The sequence below is a fragment of the Triturus cristatus genome, chromosome 1_1 (genome assembly GCF_964204655.1).
Source record: "Triturus cristatus chromosome 1_1, aTriCri1.1, whole genome shotgun sequence".
Taxonomy (NCBI): Eukaryota; Metazoa; Chordata; class Amphibia; order Caudata; family Salamandridae; genus Triturus; species Triturus cristatus.
Window position 1 is genome coordinate 318871788 of NC_140579.1, and position 18732 is coordinate 318890519.

Sequence of the window (18732 nt, forward strand, 5' to 3'; positions counted from 1 at the left end):
CCAAAAAAAAAAGGTAAGCAAAACCTCTTTCTTTCCATGCCCTGCCATTTCGTTTCTCAAATGTCGAAATGTCAAAACACATATTGCTCTGAGCCCTGCCAGGCTTCTAAATGTAGGAGTTCGGCCTTTAACCTATGCAGCTGTTCCATCTTGTATGCAAGATTTTCATGCGGTGCTCCCAAGTCAAAGTGACCCTAGAGACCGAAGGCTGAACAGCAAAACCCACTCCAATCGTGTCTACCAGCAATTCAGAGGTAATCGTAATAACTTCTGCCAGTTTTTGTACATAGTTATATTTGTAAGCAGTGTGCTGAGTGCTTGTCTAGCAGTATAGATGTCAGCTATTAAGTCTATGCTTACATATGTGCATTTACTGGAGCCTAAGGCACTTTAAAAGCTGCTCTGACTGGAGAAATCTCATTTAAATAATGAATTTTACTCAATTTCGACTTTGATGTGTAGGGCACTTAAAAATGAATATCCTACAATGTTTTTACATATTAGTAATCCCCAGAATGTCCTCTACATATCCCAGAGATGTGGCATCAGAAATGTATAATGAATACCCTTATAAAAATAAGTTTTGTAAAGTGACATTTCACATGTAAGTGACCCCCTATTGCTGTATAGCACAGCTTAAATTCAATTTGGATGCTAGGAGGTCACAGCATCATGATTAGGCATCATGAATAGTAAAAAACGAATTTAATGCACCTATGTTAAATAACATTTTAATATAATCAAAAAAATAAAAAATGTCTCTTTTTTTTTTTTTTTTTTTAAATCTAATCATTTCGATGAGTCCACATATGAAAAGCAAGCTGCATCCCTTTGCCTATCATATTTAAACGCATCCATTCACAGCCCTAAGAACTGAAACTTAATTTGAAAACATGACAACTTTTTGCGCCACCATTCACAAGAATGAGCTTATAAAAAGAAAACTTCAAGAAAAGGAAATCCTGTCAGATATTTTCTCATTACCCAAAATACTGAACCTCATTTGTGGAAACCCTTTACAGAATTCTAAAATGCAGAGTTTTCACTCTGAGGAAGTCTTAGCTAAGTAAACATTCCTGTTCCATTTGTGGCCTAAAAAAACAACAGCAACAACTGTTTTGCTCATCAGCAGAAAAGGCGCTTCTCAGGGTTGTAACATGATCATGGTGGCAGTCTTTTTTAAAACAGACATTTCAAGTGTTAAGAATTATGTGGGCATGACATCTCGAAAGATCAAGATAAGAATATCAGAACATAAGAGCACTATTCGGTGTAAAAAAAGTGCGACGAAACTCACGAATCATTTCATTGCAGCAGGCCACAAAGAAACTGACCTATACTGGGTTATTTTAGAATAACCTCCCATTCCTTCACACTTAACAGATGTCCAACATTTCCTGCTACGCAGAGAACAACGATGTGTATATCGATTACACTCGGATACCATGGGGTTGAATGCCGACATTCCTTGGCTGTTGTTATAAATCCGGTGCACACTTGAGTGTATTACCTGTTATCCAGATAGAACCTGGCCCTGTCCCTTCAATTGTCTTTGCCATTCTTCGTTTCGTAGGGTTTAGGACAGCTCGTACACTAATGTGTACTTTATACACGCATGCGCGCGTTCGAATGCTATCTAGTAAGCACGGAGGATCACATACCATTGATGATTAGTGTCTCTGTTTCGCACATGCGTGCGAGAAAAGTTCCTTCATAGTCTAGCGGTGTATTTTCTACACATGCCCACTAGAGCAGAATTTAGAACAGGCATTAACTTGGCCACCTTTGCGAAAAAACGAACCTGCAGTCAATTAAGTTTCCTGGGCCATAAAAAGCGCGTAGACTTTCTCGTCGGTACCTCCGGTCTTTACTCAAAGACCGCCCTGGGGTACCGATGGAGAGGTAGGTTTGGCGCTCCCCCATCCCTCTTGTTTTCTCTCCAACTATTTTAGAGTGCGAGATACTAGCTGCACTTTCTGTTCCTGCAAACAACTAAGTCACTTGTTGTGTTAGAGATTATGAAACGTGACCATTGAGTATACCCCCTCGTGGGTATTTAGAATAACAATGCATTCTACAAACAGTTTTCCAGACAGTTAGTTTTATTTTAGTAAAAAACAATTTGCTTTTTTCAAATACTACATAGCTGGAGTTAATCCAATATTCAGATCATGGCCATGTTTTCCATCCCTTGTGAGAGTACACTGTCTAAGTCTCATTTCTGCTAGCCAAATTAACTAGGAGGCTACACTTTGGGCATCATAACTAGGAGCCTGATTTTGTCTTCCTTTTAAATAGAGCAGGGCCCCCTTCCCTGAGTAAGGACCAGGTTGAGGTGAGGGCGCAACCCAATAACTATGGGTAAGTGCAATTTAATTCAATTATTAAGTGCTTTGAAGCATCACTGAATGCTCTAGTTTTGACCGATTGCTGAATCTAAGCACACCAGGAGCAATATTACTACCAACTGTTTGTTTTCCTAGGTATCCGGTTTCGATATCTTTAAATGTAAGAATTGACCGGTGCGGTAGGATTCTTTTCTTGAAGTATTTTTCACTGTATATATTCTTTTTGTCACTTTTTTCACTTAAATAGCAGCATCTAAGGTCCTGAGGAAAGCCCTGATACTTATAGATCATAGTGGGCAGAAACATGTCGACCCTACCAATATGGACAAACGCATAAAAATTTGTGCTAAATTGCCATACTGCTTTTTAAATATGACAGGGGCACTCTGCTAAATAAAGAACATTTGAGCTCCTCTAGTCATTTTTATTTTTCACTATTATTATTTAGTGCTGCTTATTTTAGGACCCTCTTCACAACTTTTGGGCATACTATCGCTTTTTGACACATATTGAGATCTGGCAGCAACCCTCCTTTGTTGCGTTCTCTCTGTGCGGTACCTGGTCGATATGTCAAGACCATGTTCGTTACACTGAGGAATACAGACCCAAATGATGACAAATCCACCACCTTCTGTGATTGATGGGTCCTGTCTTAGAAGGGTTCTCACCTAAAGAGATGTCAGAACAGTTGTAAATGATGTTCCCTGGTTCAGTTTTTTGATTCAGCACCAGACCCAGGTTGTTTTTGTGGTTATTGTGTTGACAAGAGGGAAATATAACCTGCAGGTCTATAAACTTTTCCCTTGGACCTTCCCTTAGTTCTAATTGTGTTACTGATATTAGAACATTCTGCCACTAGAGGGCAGAATGTTCCAACAAATTAAACAAAGGCTTCTCGAAGCTCGAGGGGATTTAAATCCCCTCGAGCTTCGAGAGGCTTTTGTAAAATATTGGAATGTTGCTCTGCGGGCCTTTACCGGCCCGTAGAAGCATGGAGCACTCCATTGTCTACAATGGAGTGCTCCACATTCCAATGTTCTAATATCCAATCTGGAAACATATGACCGACGGCTGCCTGTCTATAAGAGAAGGGCAGTCATGGCAAACCACAGGTGACACACATTTTAGTCTTGCATAACTTTTTTTTTGTATTCATCTCCAATACCAATTAGACATACACTGATAACGTGTTGTCTGCCATTTTGACAGCATGATAATGATAATATCATATCTGTGGAATTTAGTAATTTTGAACAAGTTCCTGCCAACTGCTGCGCAAAGATAGACGTCGTCACGGCCATCTCCCTACCTCATAGGAGAACTTGTACTAGTAATAATATAGAATTGTCAATACGACACAAAAACAAAACATATATAAAATAAAAATACATATGCCAAGCCATCAGTACACCAAGCACAGGAAGCATAGACAAATTACAATAACATATATAAATGAGCAGTGATGCGCAATTACTGAACCTACAGCTCAGAGTCGAACATTCTGGCCTGCTTAATTTGTCAGGCTTAAAATCAATAACTGATTTCCTTGCTTTACTCACCCCCATCTGACAGTAGGTCATCTTTATGATGACCAGCTGTCAGCTGAACTGACTGTGTCGCTTCTGACACACAGGTCATCTTAATTTTAACTTTCTAAAAGTAAAATTACTTCGCTGATATTCCATGTTAGCTTTGGGCCACAATTTCCACTGTGAAAATTAATTCTTAATTGGAAAATCGTTTTTATATAGGCATATAGCCCTTAAAATTTCAAGCAAGAGCATCATTTTACTTTTTGTCTAGGATTAATGCAACAGTTTAAAAAAAAAAAAAACAGTCTTCCATGGAAATTCTAACTGGTCTTGCACAAAATAGGAACAAGGAAGGCTCCTTGAGTTTCGTTTCTCAGCTGCCCTGTCTTATCAGAGAAGCTAAAAATAGCCCCTCAGCGCAGAACCAGCCACTGCGAGCACCCCTGGCCCCCACCTCTTTCCAAGGCTCTCCTGCTGCAAGCATTACGCATTTTCATGTCAGAGAAGCTTTCTAAGCAGTGATTTCACCTCCTGGTTCACTCGCTCCTATTTCTAGCCCCCACCTTACAGGCTGCAAGGTCAAAATCTGCCTCGCACAGCCCTGAAGCTGTCAAAGACAAAAAGCCTTCCTAATTCTAAACTGCAATAATTTGCCCTATGGAAAAATTAATTTTGACATACAATTTCTTTTCAGGGGGTCATAATTTTATTTTCAATTCTCTGATTAGCAGGTTCAGCTTAAATTAGAACCTACAACCATCTGGACCCAGCACATTGGCTCACTGAACCACCAAGAACACAAAGCTGCATAGGAACAATTTGCAAATTCGAAATACCCACAATTTTCTCAAGCTAAACTTTTAACCGGTCCCTAATTACTCTTCATTAATACTTTTGTACATTAAGGGTGTCATCAAATCACTGGGGATGCTCTCTCTCTAACTACACCCCTCTCAATTTCCTTTTTGCGACGCATTGATGGTGATGAGACCAAATTAAACTTACTCCTTAACAATTTCACTTATCAGAATTCTTTCACATATTCACAGTCATTCAACCACACGCTTTTTCCAGTGCTAGCAACATCCAAAACACAATTTACCACACCACAACATTTAAACACACATTTAACCCACAGATCAACACTTAAGACAGAAACAAAAGACAGCCCACAGACTGTACTTAAACCAAACCATTTGTAAATACTAGTTGCAAGTCATATTCACTAGATTTGGCTGGCAGAACACCAGAAAAAACGCTCTGCATCTCACCACTTATTAATGTTACTAAGTGCACAGACCAGGATCCTTTCTATGTACATATTTAGTTCCTCGGGGTACTAGTCACCAAAGAAGAAATACTTTTATATACCTAAACCTAGTTAAGTATCCCCTCTAGGGGAGCCGGCTAATTATATACAAAAGAAATGGTACATCCAAGAAAGCAACACATTCATTCATTCACACACTTTTTCTCCCACATTCGTACATAATCAAACATCTCTTGCCTAGTCTTTTGCTTAAACATACATTGTTCCACATACTCAATCTTTCGTAAATCAAATGATCCATACATAGGCCAACGCAACTCAGAATCCTTACAAGTGTATTTATTCCATAATGCGCTGTACATTATAGAAGAAAGACCATACTTAATATACATCCCTATTAGGCGTCCGCTCCGGGGGGGGGGGGGCGGTTGTGCTTCACCTTACTCTCAACTTGGTACCACTACAAAAGCAACATGTGCTAAAAACAGGCATGCCAAAAATAGTGCAGAATATGCAGTATTATAATCAAAGTAGCACTTAAGGTACCTTTAGTACGATGTGCCATTCAAATCAATTCAGATAGAGAAAATTCTCCTCATTACCTGCCTCTATAGGTTGCAACCCATATATCAATATATCATAACAAACCAAGTTGGCCAACATAAATCTCCAAATCCAAAAGCCACAGTAAGCGTTACTAAACTACCTTACCAATCCCAGGCATCAAAACCAACAGCAAGCGCCACAGACACTTACTAATCACTTGGTGTCCAGGTTGCAACTGCCAAGTTCTAAAATCGACCAAATGGTCACTGCACGGCGAATCAACAGAAGAGATCTCAGTCGAGGACCGGCACCACCTGGATGGTCAGATCAGAAGGAAAGGAAAAACGCCGTGGTTGCCAAGACTCTGGTCTTATTGGGCAGCGATCGCGTCCACAGCGAGATTCCAATCCTTCGTCGCGACCAATCCTTTGGGCATCCGAGTCACCGATGAGCCCCACAGCTGGGCGCCAATTTGTTGGAAGGAGACCTCAGCTAGGCCTACCAGTGCAAGGGGTTCGCCCTTCTCTGCACAGAATCCTCAGATACTTAGAAGAAGTTGGCACAGAAACTGGAATAGAAAATACAAAGTTTAATAAACCTTCATGAAGTGGAACCACATTCACCCAGCACCCTGTGGTGCTGAATGAATGTAGCACACAGAGTAGAAGAACCATGGGCCTTTTATACCCACACAGGGTCTCAGAAAGAGGGCGGTACAAGTATACATGAGAAGAGTTACATACATAGATGGTCATACAGAAATGCACAGTCAACAGTAAAGGAGGAGCTAGCAGTTGCTGACTCTGGTAGAAACAATCTGATAGTTACAGACTAAAAACAGATGTATGGACAGTTAGATTCTTCTGTGCATGTGCAGAGTAGCAGAGTCTAAGTATAACCAGTCCTTTAAACAGAGCACAAGGGTAAACAAAATGGCTGCCAGAAATACAAAATGGATACAGTTTGTCTCCTGAGGCTTGAGCCGGGAGGTAGTGTCTGCGCTCATTATCACTTTTGAAGTTACTTAACTGTATGCGCGCTCGCTTTGCTTTGCACATTGTGTTTTATCTGAGTTTTTTATCAGTTCTATTTGCTTCGCTTTTAAAATGGTTTAAACTTCGCCACATCCAGCTTACCTCTGCCGCTTGTGCAGGGTGTTTGGGACAGGCGGTCTAACTCGATCGGCACCCCGGCCTCAGTCACAGCTACCGGGGGGACGCCATCTTGGGAGAAGTTTGTACCCGCACCAGTCTTTTCTCGCCTGGCAGCACTTAAACCGATGCTACCACGGGCGCGACACAGTTTGTCTCCTGAGGCTTGAGCCGGGAGGTAGTGTCTGCGCTCATTATCACTTTTGAAGTTACTTAACTGTATGCACGCTCGTTTTGCTTTGCACATTGTGTTTTATCTGAGTTTTTTATCAGTTCTATTTGCTTCGCTTTTAAAATGGTTTAAACTTCGCCACATCCAGCTTACCTTTGCCGCTTGTGCAGGGTGTTTGGGACAGGCGGTCTAACTCGATCGGCACCCCGGCCTCAGTCACAGCTACCGGGGGGACGCCGTTTTGGGAGAAGTTTGTACCCGCACCAGTCTTTTCTCGCCTGGCAGCACTTAAACCGATGCTACCATGGGCGCGCAGCGGACGCGCGCAGCGGACGCGCTCAGCGGGCGCGCCGCTGGCGCACCCAAGGCAAGCCCGTCTGCGCCCGTCCACGCCTGGACGTCGCCAGACGCCAGACATGCTGCTAGTTTAAGCCCTAGGTTGCTTAAATACACTAGAGAATCTCTAATATCCATCGGCCAAAGTGTATATCCTTGTCAATCTCCACCCAGAGTAGTGCTGGAGGGGCCCTTCTGTTGTAATAGTTGTAGGTATAACTCATACCCTGCTCTGCCTCCTCCACCCTCAAATCGGATTAAGACCCCTTTTAAAATACTTTATCTGAATGTGCGTTCTCTAGTCAAGCACTATAGTGAGATTCATGATCTCATTGAGCACGATTCGCCGGATGTATTTTTTATTTCTGAAACTTGGCTCAACAAAGACACAGTAATTGAACCCGGCCTCGCTCTTCCTTTGGGATATACCATTCTAACCATTAATAGAGAAACTGGAGGTGGGGGTCTGGCTGTGATTTTTAAATCTTCCCTGCACTGTATTTTTGTCAAGGAGAACGTGGCAGGGTGCGAGTGCGCCCGTTTTACCCTTTCTCTCAATGCTAACTACTCCTTCTCTGGCTTATTGGTCTATCGCCCTCCTGGCCCTTCAGCAGAATTCAAAGTAGCGATCATGGAAGCCGTCCATGTATGGGCTATGAGATCAGCCAATTTTAGCCTTATTGGTGACCTAAATATCCATTTTGATTTCCTGTCACACTCAGAAGTTAGCTCCCTGATTGCAGATTTTGAAGCCTGTCAACTAAGGCAACTGGTACTGAGTCCCACCCATGTGGCTGGACACCTACTAGATCCAGTTTTCTCCAATATCTCCTCCCTCTTGGTTCAACAACCCAGTCCGGTCTGTTGGACCGATCACCACCTCATTACCATCTCTCTCCCCCAGGTGGGGGCCATGCCTAGAGCTCCCTCCAAGGCCACTCTCAAACGTTGTTGGCACAAACTCAGGCTGGACGATCTGTTGGCCCTCCTGGCCTCCCGTACTCCTTGCCTTGACACCAACCCAGAACAAGCCTATAAGACTATTTTTGAGTGGATTTGTGCGGCACTAGACTCTCTTATTCCCGCTAAATGGTCCAAGGGCCGTGACTCTGGTTCCAATCCTTGGTACTCTGACTCCTTGGCGGCCATGCGGACTGTGTGTAAACAACGTGAACGAGCCTGGAGGAGGAACTACTACCCTGTAGAAAAAAAACTGTATCAGGATGCTATCAAATGTTATCATAAAGCCATACAGTTAGCACGTGCTGCCTTTATCACAAACCAGATAGCTTCTAGCAACAATCCCACCAAATGTATTTTCAAGATTCTGAGTGATTTTAAAAAGAGGAAGGATCCATCTACCTCTCCTATCACTTCGGCACAAACTGTGAAGATCTGGCCTCCTACTTTGTACAAAAAGTAGAAACCATTTATAAAACCTTCCCCAACTGTTCTAGGGTTTTAGAGAAGCCTTTAACATCAATCTCTAATGCCATACTAAAGGTCATTCCCCCCATTTCTCAGGAGGAGTTTTTCACTTTGAGTGCCAAAGTTAAGTCTGGCTCTCCTCTTGACCCCAGGAGACCGGCTCGGTTTAGGGAGTGCCTACCTGTACTTCTCACTCCACTATTGCAGACCATTAATTCCTCTCTCAGCATGGCAGTGGTCCCTACGCCCTGGAAGCAAGCTAAAGTGCTCCCACTGCTTAAGAAACCATTACTGGATCCCACTAAACCCGAAAACTTTCGTTCAATCTCTCTCTTGCCCTGGGTTGCTAAAGTGGCTGAGGCCCACGTCAATAAAGTCCTCTCTGACTTTGTAAACAATAGTAAGATCCTGGACCGGTCTCAGAATGGCTTCCGCGCTGGCCACAGCACCAAAACAGCTCTCCTGGCGGTTAGTGAGCATTTGCGGTCCATTCTAGATGAAGGTCAAACTGCGGCACTCATTTTGCTCGATTTGAGTGCCGCGTTTGACACGGTCTCTCATAAGATCTTGCTGCGCCGGCTTGAGGAAGCTGGAGTAAAAGATCTAGCTCTGGAATGGTTCCGCTCTTTCCTGTCAGATAGATCTTTCCAGGTATATGCTCCCCCTTTTGCTTCTTCCATCCAGCATATTAAGCAGGGAGTCCCGCAGGGCTCGGCCTTAAGTCCGGCTCTGTTTAACCTCTATGTTCAGCCTCTGGCAGTAGTCGCACGCGACCATGGTCTTAGTTTGGTTTCATATGTGGACGACACCCAGATGGTGGTGGCCCTCTCTGATGATCAGACCAACGGTGCCCCCCAGTTCCGTAAAGGACTTGAGGCGGTGCCTGGCTGGCTGACGGAGAACTGTCTTCAGCTCAACGCCAGTAAATCCGAGGTGTTACTGGTGGGGAAGGACAAGGGACTTTGGAACACTCAGTGGTGGCCTTCCTCCTTGGGCACGGCCCCCACCCCCAAGCAGGTGGTAAAGAACCTTGGTCTTTGGCTCGATTCCACCTTGGATTTCCAAGATCACACCAAAAAAACTGCAGGCACCTGTTTTGGCCTTTTACGTGGTCTAAAGCCCATTCTGGGGTTTTTTAACGCGACCACACGCCAACTTATAGTCCAGGCCACTATCTTAGCTAGACTAGATTATGCGAACTCCCTGCTGCTAGGAGTCAATAAAGCGGAATTGAACCGTCTGCAGCGTGTTCAAAACACTGCCGCACAAACTTTACTTGGACTCTCTAGAACGTGCTCTGGTACGGACGCGGTCCGCCGCCTTCACTGGCTCCCTATCCTAAAAAGAGTCGAATTCAAATCTTTATGTCTTACCTTTAAAATTTTAAAGTCTTCCACACCTGAGATTCTGTCGGGCCTGATTACTCCCTATGTTCCGGCCCGCCTACTGCGATCTTCCTAACTGGTTCTGGCGTCTGTCCCACGTGTTAAGCGAACCAGAGCAGGTGGCAGGTCCTTTCGTTTCCTTGCTGCTAAGCTGTGGAACTCTCTTCCTCTGAAAATCCGCAGCTTAGACTCGTTGACATCCTTCCGGAAAGCTATCAAGACTTTTCTTTTCCCCATGGCCTAACCGGAACTCCTCTGGAAACTGCTGTCAGCGCCGGGACGCCCCTTTGCTGGGGCATCTGTGCGCTTTATAAATGGTGTAACATAACATAACATAACATTCCATAAAATGTACAGGATAGCCTCTAAATACCAGATGGATTCCGCTAACGCTAAAGAGCCGAGACCAGTGAGACAAGGTCTTTGGCCGAGTCAAGATCAGATTTCCGAATGTGGACACCACCAGTGAGAAACCAGAACCAGAGTTTGATAACAGCAGAAAGCGAACGAGGCACAATAGTGAATCGTTCTGTTCCTATGAGTATGTCAGAAGAGAGTAGGTCACAGGAACGAGAATGTGAGTACAATGAAAGGGATGGTGTAGGTTGTCGAGAAGTACTGAAGGGAGCCCTGAAAGGGAGAATGTTAGATGTTGTAAGATTGAAGGCAGAGGTGGATGAGATAATAAGTGGAAATTTACCTCTTGAGAGAATCTTAATGTACGAACAAGATGAATTACTGTTTGTAGCGAAGGATGTGACTTGCAAAGCACGAACTGCTCATGAGAAATTGTTGGAATTGGCCAAGCGGTATGATGTGGATTTGTCTAAAACTAAATCATTGCAAGGAAGTCATAGATTGCAGTACAGTGACCAGGAACTAGAAGAGAAAAGAGTCATGGGATTGAGAACCCATATCAAAGATTTAATCATAGCAATGCGTGCATGGATTATGCTTGACAAGTGGGAAGAAAGATGGTCCAAGAAGAAAAGCTCTAAGAGAATAATATGAGAGACACCACCTCTGGGTGGAGGGATGATGGCGATAGGGAATTACCCTTTACGAGAAGTGCAGAATGGAGGATATGTACATGTACCTTGGAGTAGGGGTGATTTGGCTGCCTTCACAAATGATTTTCCCCGACTTAGGGAGAAACCTGTGGAGTGGTATAAGCAAGTCGATCGCTTTGTCAAAATCTCAAAGGTATTGTGGATTGATCTGAACACCTTATTTGACATTGTGGTTCCGAGTGATTTGTGGTCGGCATGTAAAATTGCTGTTGAGTGGCCGACTTCGGAGCCTGACAGGGACCCGATTTCGAATGGTCCGTCGCCTATAGTGATGAAAAAGTTCGAACAAGTGATTACTTGGTCGAAGTCGAAAATCTCACCTCAGGACATCGATTGGGTGAAGATAGATAGGACAGTGCAAGAGCCGAAGGAGACTGTGCATGAGTTTTATGAGAGACTTTTGCAGGCTTTTAAACAGTACAGTGGTCTAGATGTGTTGGATACAAAAGACATGGGACAGTTTGTTTCTACGTTTGTGTTGGGATTGAGGCCAGAGGTTAGTCTCATGATACAGCAGCATTTGATTTGTTGGCAGAATAAGCCTGTAGATGAGATTTTACGCTATGTTAGATACTGTAGTGATGAGATAGAATCCAAGCACAGGAAGTTGAAAGATAAATTGATGCTTGTGCAGATGCAAATAGCCCAGGGACAGCCTAATGGGGGAACGTTGGGAAGGAAACAGGGAAACAATCAAGGAGGAATTCAGAATGCCCAGGGTCAGGGAAGGCCAAAGTCAATAGACCCTAAGACAGGAATGGATGTGGCGACATTGAATATGACTACAGCATGTCATCTTTGTCACCAGATTGGACACTGGAGATGCAAGTGTCCTTTGAACCCGTTGAACCAGATACAGCAGGAAGGAGAGATAGTCCAGGTTCCTGTAGTGGACATGGTCCCTACAGTGACTCGACCTAAGATGGTCAAAGGGGGGACGGGTGTTCCGCAGATGCAGGTTCCCCAACCACCCAAGATACAGAATATACAACTGGGAGCTCGGACATATTTGCAGATGCCTATGTTTGAAGGGAGTGAGGGAAACGATCTAGACCCATTGGCACGACCATGCTCGAGAGGAGAAGAGGATTGTGCGCTTGGAGCTGTCTTAGAGGTAGATCAGAGGGGACCCTTTGTGGAAGCAGATATTGACGGTCAACCTATGATCTTTTTGGTTGATACGGGCGCTACTCGATCGACTGTAAGATCTGCAGTGGTCCCAGACCTACCCCTTTCTGGACAATCAATCCAAGTCGCTGGCGTGGCAAATAAGAAACTGACTAGTCCATTGACGGAGCCAATCCCAGTCAAGATAGGGAATTTCAGCGATGGACACCAGTTTGTGGTGTGTGATTCTAGTCCAGTTTGCCTCTTAGGTAGAGATCTATTGTGCAAGCTTAACTGCACTATCTATTGTACACCGAAGGGAGTGGAGGTACAGACGAGGGATGACGATGCGACCTTTAAGGTTGCGAATCAGAATGTGTGTGTGGAAATGTACCCAGCATTGACGGTGGAGGAACTGCCACTTGATCTGAGGGATTCAGTGTCAATTGACGTATGGGACCTCAGTGGAGAGGAGATCGGATTACTCAAGGGAGTAGACCCAGTGAAAATCCAGATTAAGCCAAATGTAGAGTTCCCGAGGACGCCCCAGTATAAGTTGTCACCTGAAACTATTGCAGGGATTAAACCTGTAATTGAGTCTATGATCAAGCAGGGAATTCTGAGGGAGATCATTGGTAACCCATGCAATTCGCCTATTATGGGACTAATGAAGCCGAGTGGGAAATTCAGGATTGTACAAGATTTGCGAAAAATCAATGAGATAGTCGTTCCATGTTGTCCAGTGGTAACAAATCCGTCTGTGATCCTGTTTCAGATCCCATGTGAAGCTGAATGGTCCACAGATATTGACTTGTGGCAAGCATTTTTCTCGATTCCTCTGCATGAGGAGAGCCAATTTCTTTTTGCTTTTCGGCTGGAAAATTGTGTGTTAACGTGGTGTCGTATCCCACAGGGGTATACAGAGAGCCCGTCTATCTTTAATCAGATCTTGAAGAAAAATCTTGAAGGTCTTGTGTTGCCACAGAACTCTGTTCTAATGCAGTACATTGACGATCTGCTTGTTGCGTCAGAAACTGAAGATGCTTGCAGGATCGATACCGTTGCTCTGTTGAATTATTTGGCGGAGAATGGGCATAAAGTGTCTCCGAACAAATTGCAGTACTGTTTGAGTGAAGTACAGTATTTGGGTCACAGAATTGTGAAAGGCAAGAGAAAGGTGTCACCAGATCGCATTGAGGCTATTCTGAAAATGCCTGTGCCCACTACTCAGAGAGAAGTCCGAATGTTTTTGGGAATGGTTGGTTATTGTCGCCAATGGATCCCAAACTTTTCCTTTGAAGCGAAGCCTTTACAGCGGCTGACGCGTAAGGATGTGAGTGATCTGGTACCATGGGACGAAGACTGTTTAAGGTCATTTTTGAGGCTGAGAGAAGCTATGTGTTGCGCTCCAGCTTTGGGCATGCCTGATTACAACAAGGCATTTGCCTTATTCTGCTGCGAAAGGGAAGGTTGTGCATTGGCAGTTTTAACTCAGACTCATGGTCCGTAGACCAGTTGCCTACTTTTCAGCTACTTTAGATCCAGTAGCTTCTGCGTTGCCCGGATGTCTCAAATCCGTTGCCGCAACAGGTGTCAGTATCGAAAGAAGTGAGAGCATTGTAATGGGTCATCCGCTTACTGTTTATGTACCACATTCTATTGAACTGTTGATGACCAGGACTAAAACACAGCACCTCACGAATAATAGGTTGACGCGTTATGAACAAGTCATCCTTGCTGCAGATAACGTGACGCTGAAGAGGTGTTCTGTTTTAAATCCTGCCACACTGTTGCCTATCCCAAATGTAGACGATGAAGACTGTGAGGACCATGATTGTCTTGATGTGACTGAATTGTGCACCAAACCGAGACCTGACATTGTTGATGAGCCGCTTCCAGTCTCAGATGAAATTTTCTTTGTGGACGGTTCATGCTTAATGGACAGTGCTGGTCAAATGAAAGCAGCGTTTGCTGTATGTACCCTCACTGGAGTGGTTGAAGCCGCTTATTTAGAAGGAGTATACTCCGCACAGGTGGCTGAACTTATTGCTTTGACCCGTGCCTGTTTGGCTGCTGAGAAGATCCGTATAACGATTTATACCGATAGTCAGTATGGGTTTGGTGTCGTTCATGACTTCGGAAAGCTATGCTCACAGAGAGGGTTTATGACATCTTCTGGTTCACCCATTAGGAATGGGGATTATGTGAGGCAATTGTTGGAAGCATTGCAAGGTCCAGAGGAAATCGCAGTTGTTAAGTGTTCTGCACACACCAAGGGGAATGACTTTGTGTCATTAGGTAATAACTATGCAGATGAAGTTGCTCGATTTTGTGCAGAACAGGGATGCACATTCACTGAAAGGCATGTTGAGGGAAGCCAAGAAAGAACCGATTTCAACGGAATGTCTGTTGAATCCAATGGCAAGATTGATACATGGTGCTGTACATCTTGGCAGAGATGCGATGGTGCGAGTGTTTCGCCAAACGTGGTACAATCCAAAGTTTTGTGCAGTAGCCGAAGCTGTGTGTCAGAGATGTGTTACGTGTCAACAAATGAATGTAGGGAAAAGGACGGTTGTGACTCTGAGTCATATTGGGAGGTCAGGTGGGCCTTTCAACAGAATGGAGTTGGATTTCATTGAGATGCCAAGGTGCAATGGGTTGAGCTACATATTAGTTGTAGTATGTGTCCTTTCTAGATGGGTGGAGGATTACCCAACACGTAGGTGTGACACACTCACCGTAGCCAAGCTACTACTGAGAGAGCTTATCCCGAGGTTCAGCTTTCCGACTTCTTTTGAGTCAGACAGAGGAACGCATTTCCATAGTGAGATCATGAAATTGCTTTGTGCTGCCTTGAATGTAGACCAAAGGTTGCATTGCAGTTATCGACCAGAGGCTTCTGGGATTGTGGAACAAGTTAATGGGACTTTGAAAGCCCAGATGGCAAAAGTGTGTTCTTCGCCATCTTTGAAATGGCCAGACGCATTACCCTTAGTTCTCATGAGTCTCCGTAGTGTGCCTGATAGGAGGACTGGATTGTTGCCTCATGAGATCTTCATGGGGAGAGCGATGCGTTTGCCAGCGATACCTGCCACTGCTTTGATTAACATCACTGATGATTTGATTCTCGACTACTGTAAAGGCCTGGCTGACGTAGTCCGTTCTGTGTCTCAGCAGGTGCAAGCAGCAGCTGTTCCAGCCGCAAGTGACCTGTGCCATGACTTGTGCCCAGGGGATTGGGTACTTGTGCGTAAACACATGAGAAAGAGTTCTTGGTTACGAATACAGCAGTGAAGTGTGGGGGATTGCCGAACTGGGTGCATGCCTCCCATACCTGCAGAGTTCCAGCACCCTTGAAAGATGCAGCCCCTCTCGTGAATGAAAATCTAGCTGAGGTGGCAGAGCCATCTGAGAGGGCAAGTCAAGCTGTGAGGGTTGCTGACGCAGTTTGTGGAGCACTAGACCAAGCTGAAAGGGGATGTGCAAGTCGAAGTCCCGAATTTGACTCAGACGAAGAAAGTGTTGCTGTGGGTGGAGTAGAGTCAAATTCTGCTGAAGAAGGAAGTAGTGCACAGGGTACTCAAAGGGAGAGCAGAAGTGCCACAGAAGCAGAAAGAGTTTGGGCCATGAGTCAGAGACGGGTAAACTTGCGATTGGCACCAGGGAGAGATCTTGCCCCAGTTTCCGAAACGTCTGAATCGGAGCAGAGTGACGAAGAGCAAGCTCAAGGTGGTCTGAGAAAGTCGAGGAGAGCAAGAGTGCCATGTCAAAGGTACGCCTCACCAGAGTGGACATACGCTGTGACTGATGCCAGGCATACCGAGCACGGGGAGGCTGAGATCCTTGACACTAGTCAGCAGTTCTCCGAACCTGAAGATAGAAGTGTTGTTGAAAATCCCAGGATTGGAGATCGATGGTATATTGACCCTCAATATTCTTAGTCCACCGCTTCTGAGTAAAGTTCGTGAACTGATTTTGGACACCTTAGTCTTTCCAACTTTTGTTGTTATGCCAGCACCTCAGGAGTTGATGACACTTCGAATTGAAATCTTGCAGGGGGTCCTAGAGCTGTTGGGACCGAATATTGTTCTGGACTGATGGCGAGCTTTGGTTGTATATAAGTCTGAAAGAAGATAACCTAGGCCCGAGTGGAAGAAGAATAAATTTAGGGATTTTCCGTTGGAAAAAATGAAAGAGGGCTAGGGAAGTCTTTTTCTGGACTGTGTAAATAAGGAACTGAAAATTGTTAGGGGTTTTCCAGCTTCAAGGTGGTGACTGAACTGAGTTGACAAGAAACTTTGGATGAGAAAGAGACTTTTACCTGTTGTCATTAAACTGAACTCTGAGAACTTTACGAAGATGGCAGAAGCTGGAAATACTCACCATAGGGCTAAATTAGTGATAGGTACACTTTTAGGGGTAGTGATAGCTGCTATAGTTGCGATAGTTGTAGCCTCATATATAGTGTCACACGAGCAGGAGGAGGAGGTACAGGGGACACCTACACCTACCACTTCCAGGCAAAAAGGGGTTACTATAGGAGCTCAAAGAGCTTTGACACTTGAAGAGAGTCGTAGATTTCATGTAGACCTGTCTAGAGGTGATTTCAAGCTTAATGCCTATGCAAAGCTGTTGTATGAGTATGTTGACGCGATGGTTGCGAAGGATTGCTATGTGTGTATGCAGTTGCCTTCTTCTGTAGACGAGGGTATTAGATACCATCACCTTCCACTAACATATGGGATTTCTTGCAGCTTATTGCTTAGCCTGTTCTATGAGAGGAAACAGTTGAAGTATTTATTTTCTAATTATGATGCAGTACTTCCTGAAGTTCCGGCATATAAACACTTGAATAAGTATGATTTTTATAAGTCAGAAGATAGACTTCGGACTTATTTCATACCGACTACGACTTTAGATACAGCTTATGCTCATCGACATAATTTGACATGCTTATTGTCAGAAACTGAAAAGAAGTTTATTGGTCAAATTGAGGATAGATATAGAAAACTAACCCAGACACGAAACACAGGAGAGAGTCCAGTAGATTGGACTGAGGAGGAGAGATTACACAGATCCAAGGGAAGTTATGGACCCTATAGCATTAGATCAAGTACAGAAGGGGAATTTGTGTGTGGGACGTCCTCAGACCTATTATGACAATGTTTCAGTAGGACAGAGTACGTGTGACCATACCTTTACTATGGAAGATTCTGCTAAGAACTTTTTGCAAGGTCCGGTACAAGTGATTCCAACGGTGTATTTTGTATGCGGAAAGAATGCTTACGTGAGATTGCCTGTGAATTGGTATGGTACATGCTATTTGGCTATCATTTTTCCGAAGATTTACCATACAGAAGATTTAAATTTGTTAGAGACAGGACATCATTCTAAAGTGCGAAGAGCTGCGAGTGCAGGAGCAGTAATTGGTGATATTTTTGGAGCAATGACACCAAGTTTGGGCGTGGTCTTGAATGACGTGAAAATAAGAAAGTTGGCAACTGTGGTTGATGAATTGTCAATGAATACGGCGAGGTCATTGCTGTTGGTTGATGGAGAGATGTTATCGATAAGAACAATGGTTTTGCAAAATCGTCTTGCTTTAGACGTGTTATTGGCAAAAGAGGGCGGAGTCTGTAAATTGTTGAAGGTCCACGAATGTTGTACGCATATTCCAGACAATAGCAAGGATTTGGAGAGATATATAGACAACATTACCACGATTCACCAGGAGATTGCAGATTTGATTGAAGAGAATGTGTGGGAAAAGATTGGTAAAGGATTTGGTCGCATTGGGACTTGGTTTGCAAACATGGGAAAAGGGTTCCTCGGATTTGTGCTGAAGCCACTAGTGATTGTTGTGGTTTGTGTGATCTGTTTGTGGGGACTTATTAGAGCCTGTAAGTGGTACAGGGAAAATAAGGTTGAGAGAACTCTCAGAGTGAATGAGAGAAGAATGGCGAGACTGCAGGACAGTCAATATCAGAACCTTAAAAGTATGGAGGGGTTCCGACAGAGTAGAATGGCAACAAGCACTGTTTAGGTCAGTTCTTTCTCCAAAGGGAATGAGGTTGTGATGGTGTGATGACAATTGTCATCAAAGGGGGGAACTGATAGAGCGCCATGTGATTCTGAGATTTTTAGGGGTGCATCATATTCACCGTTAGTCGGCACCCGCATATAATCGATGTATGTTTAGAAGCGCCATAGAAATGTATTTGCTATAATCGTTTAACATAGAAGTGTTAGACGTGTAATAACGTTTTGCGAAGTTTAACGTTGCAAGTTATCATGAATGTATTTAGTATAATGTAGATGATTAGTTTTCACAAATCAATGTAATGGATTAAATGTGTGCCACGTTAGAATTAAAAAGTAGGTTGC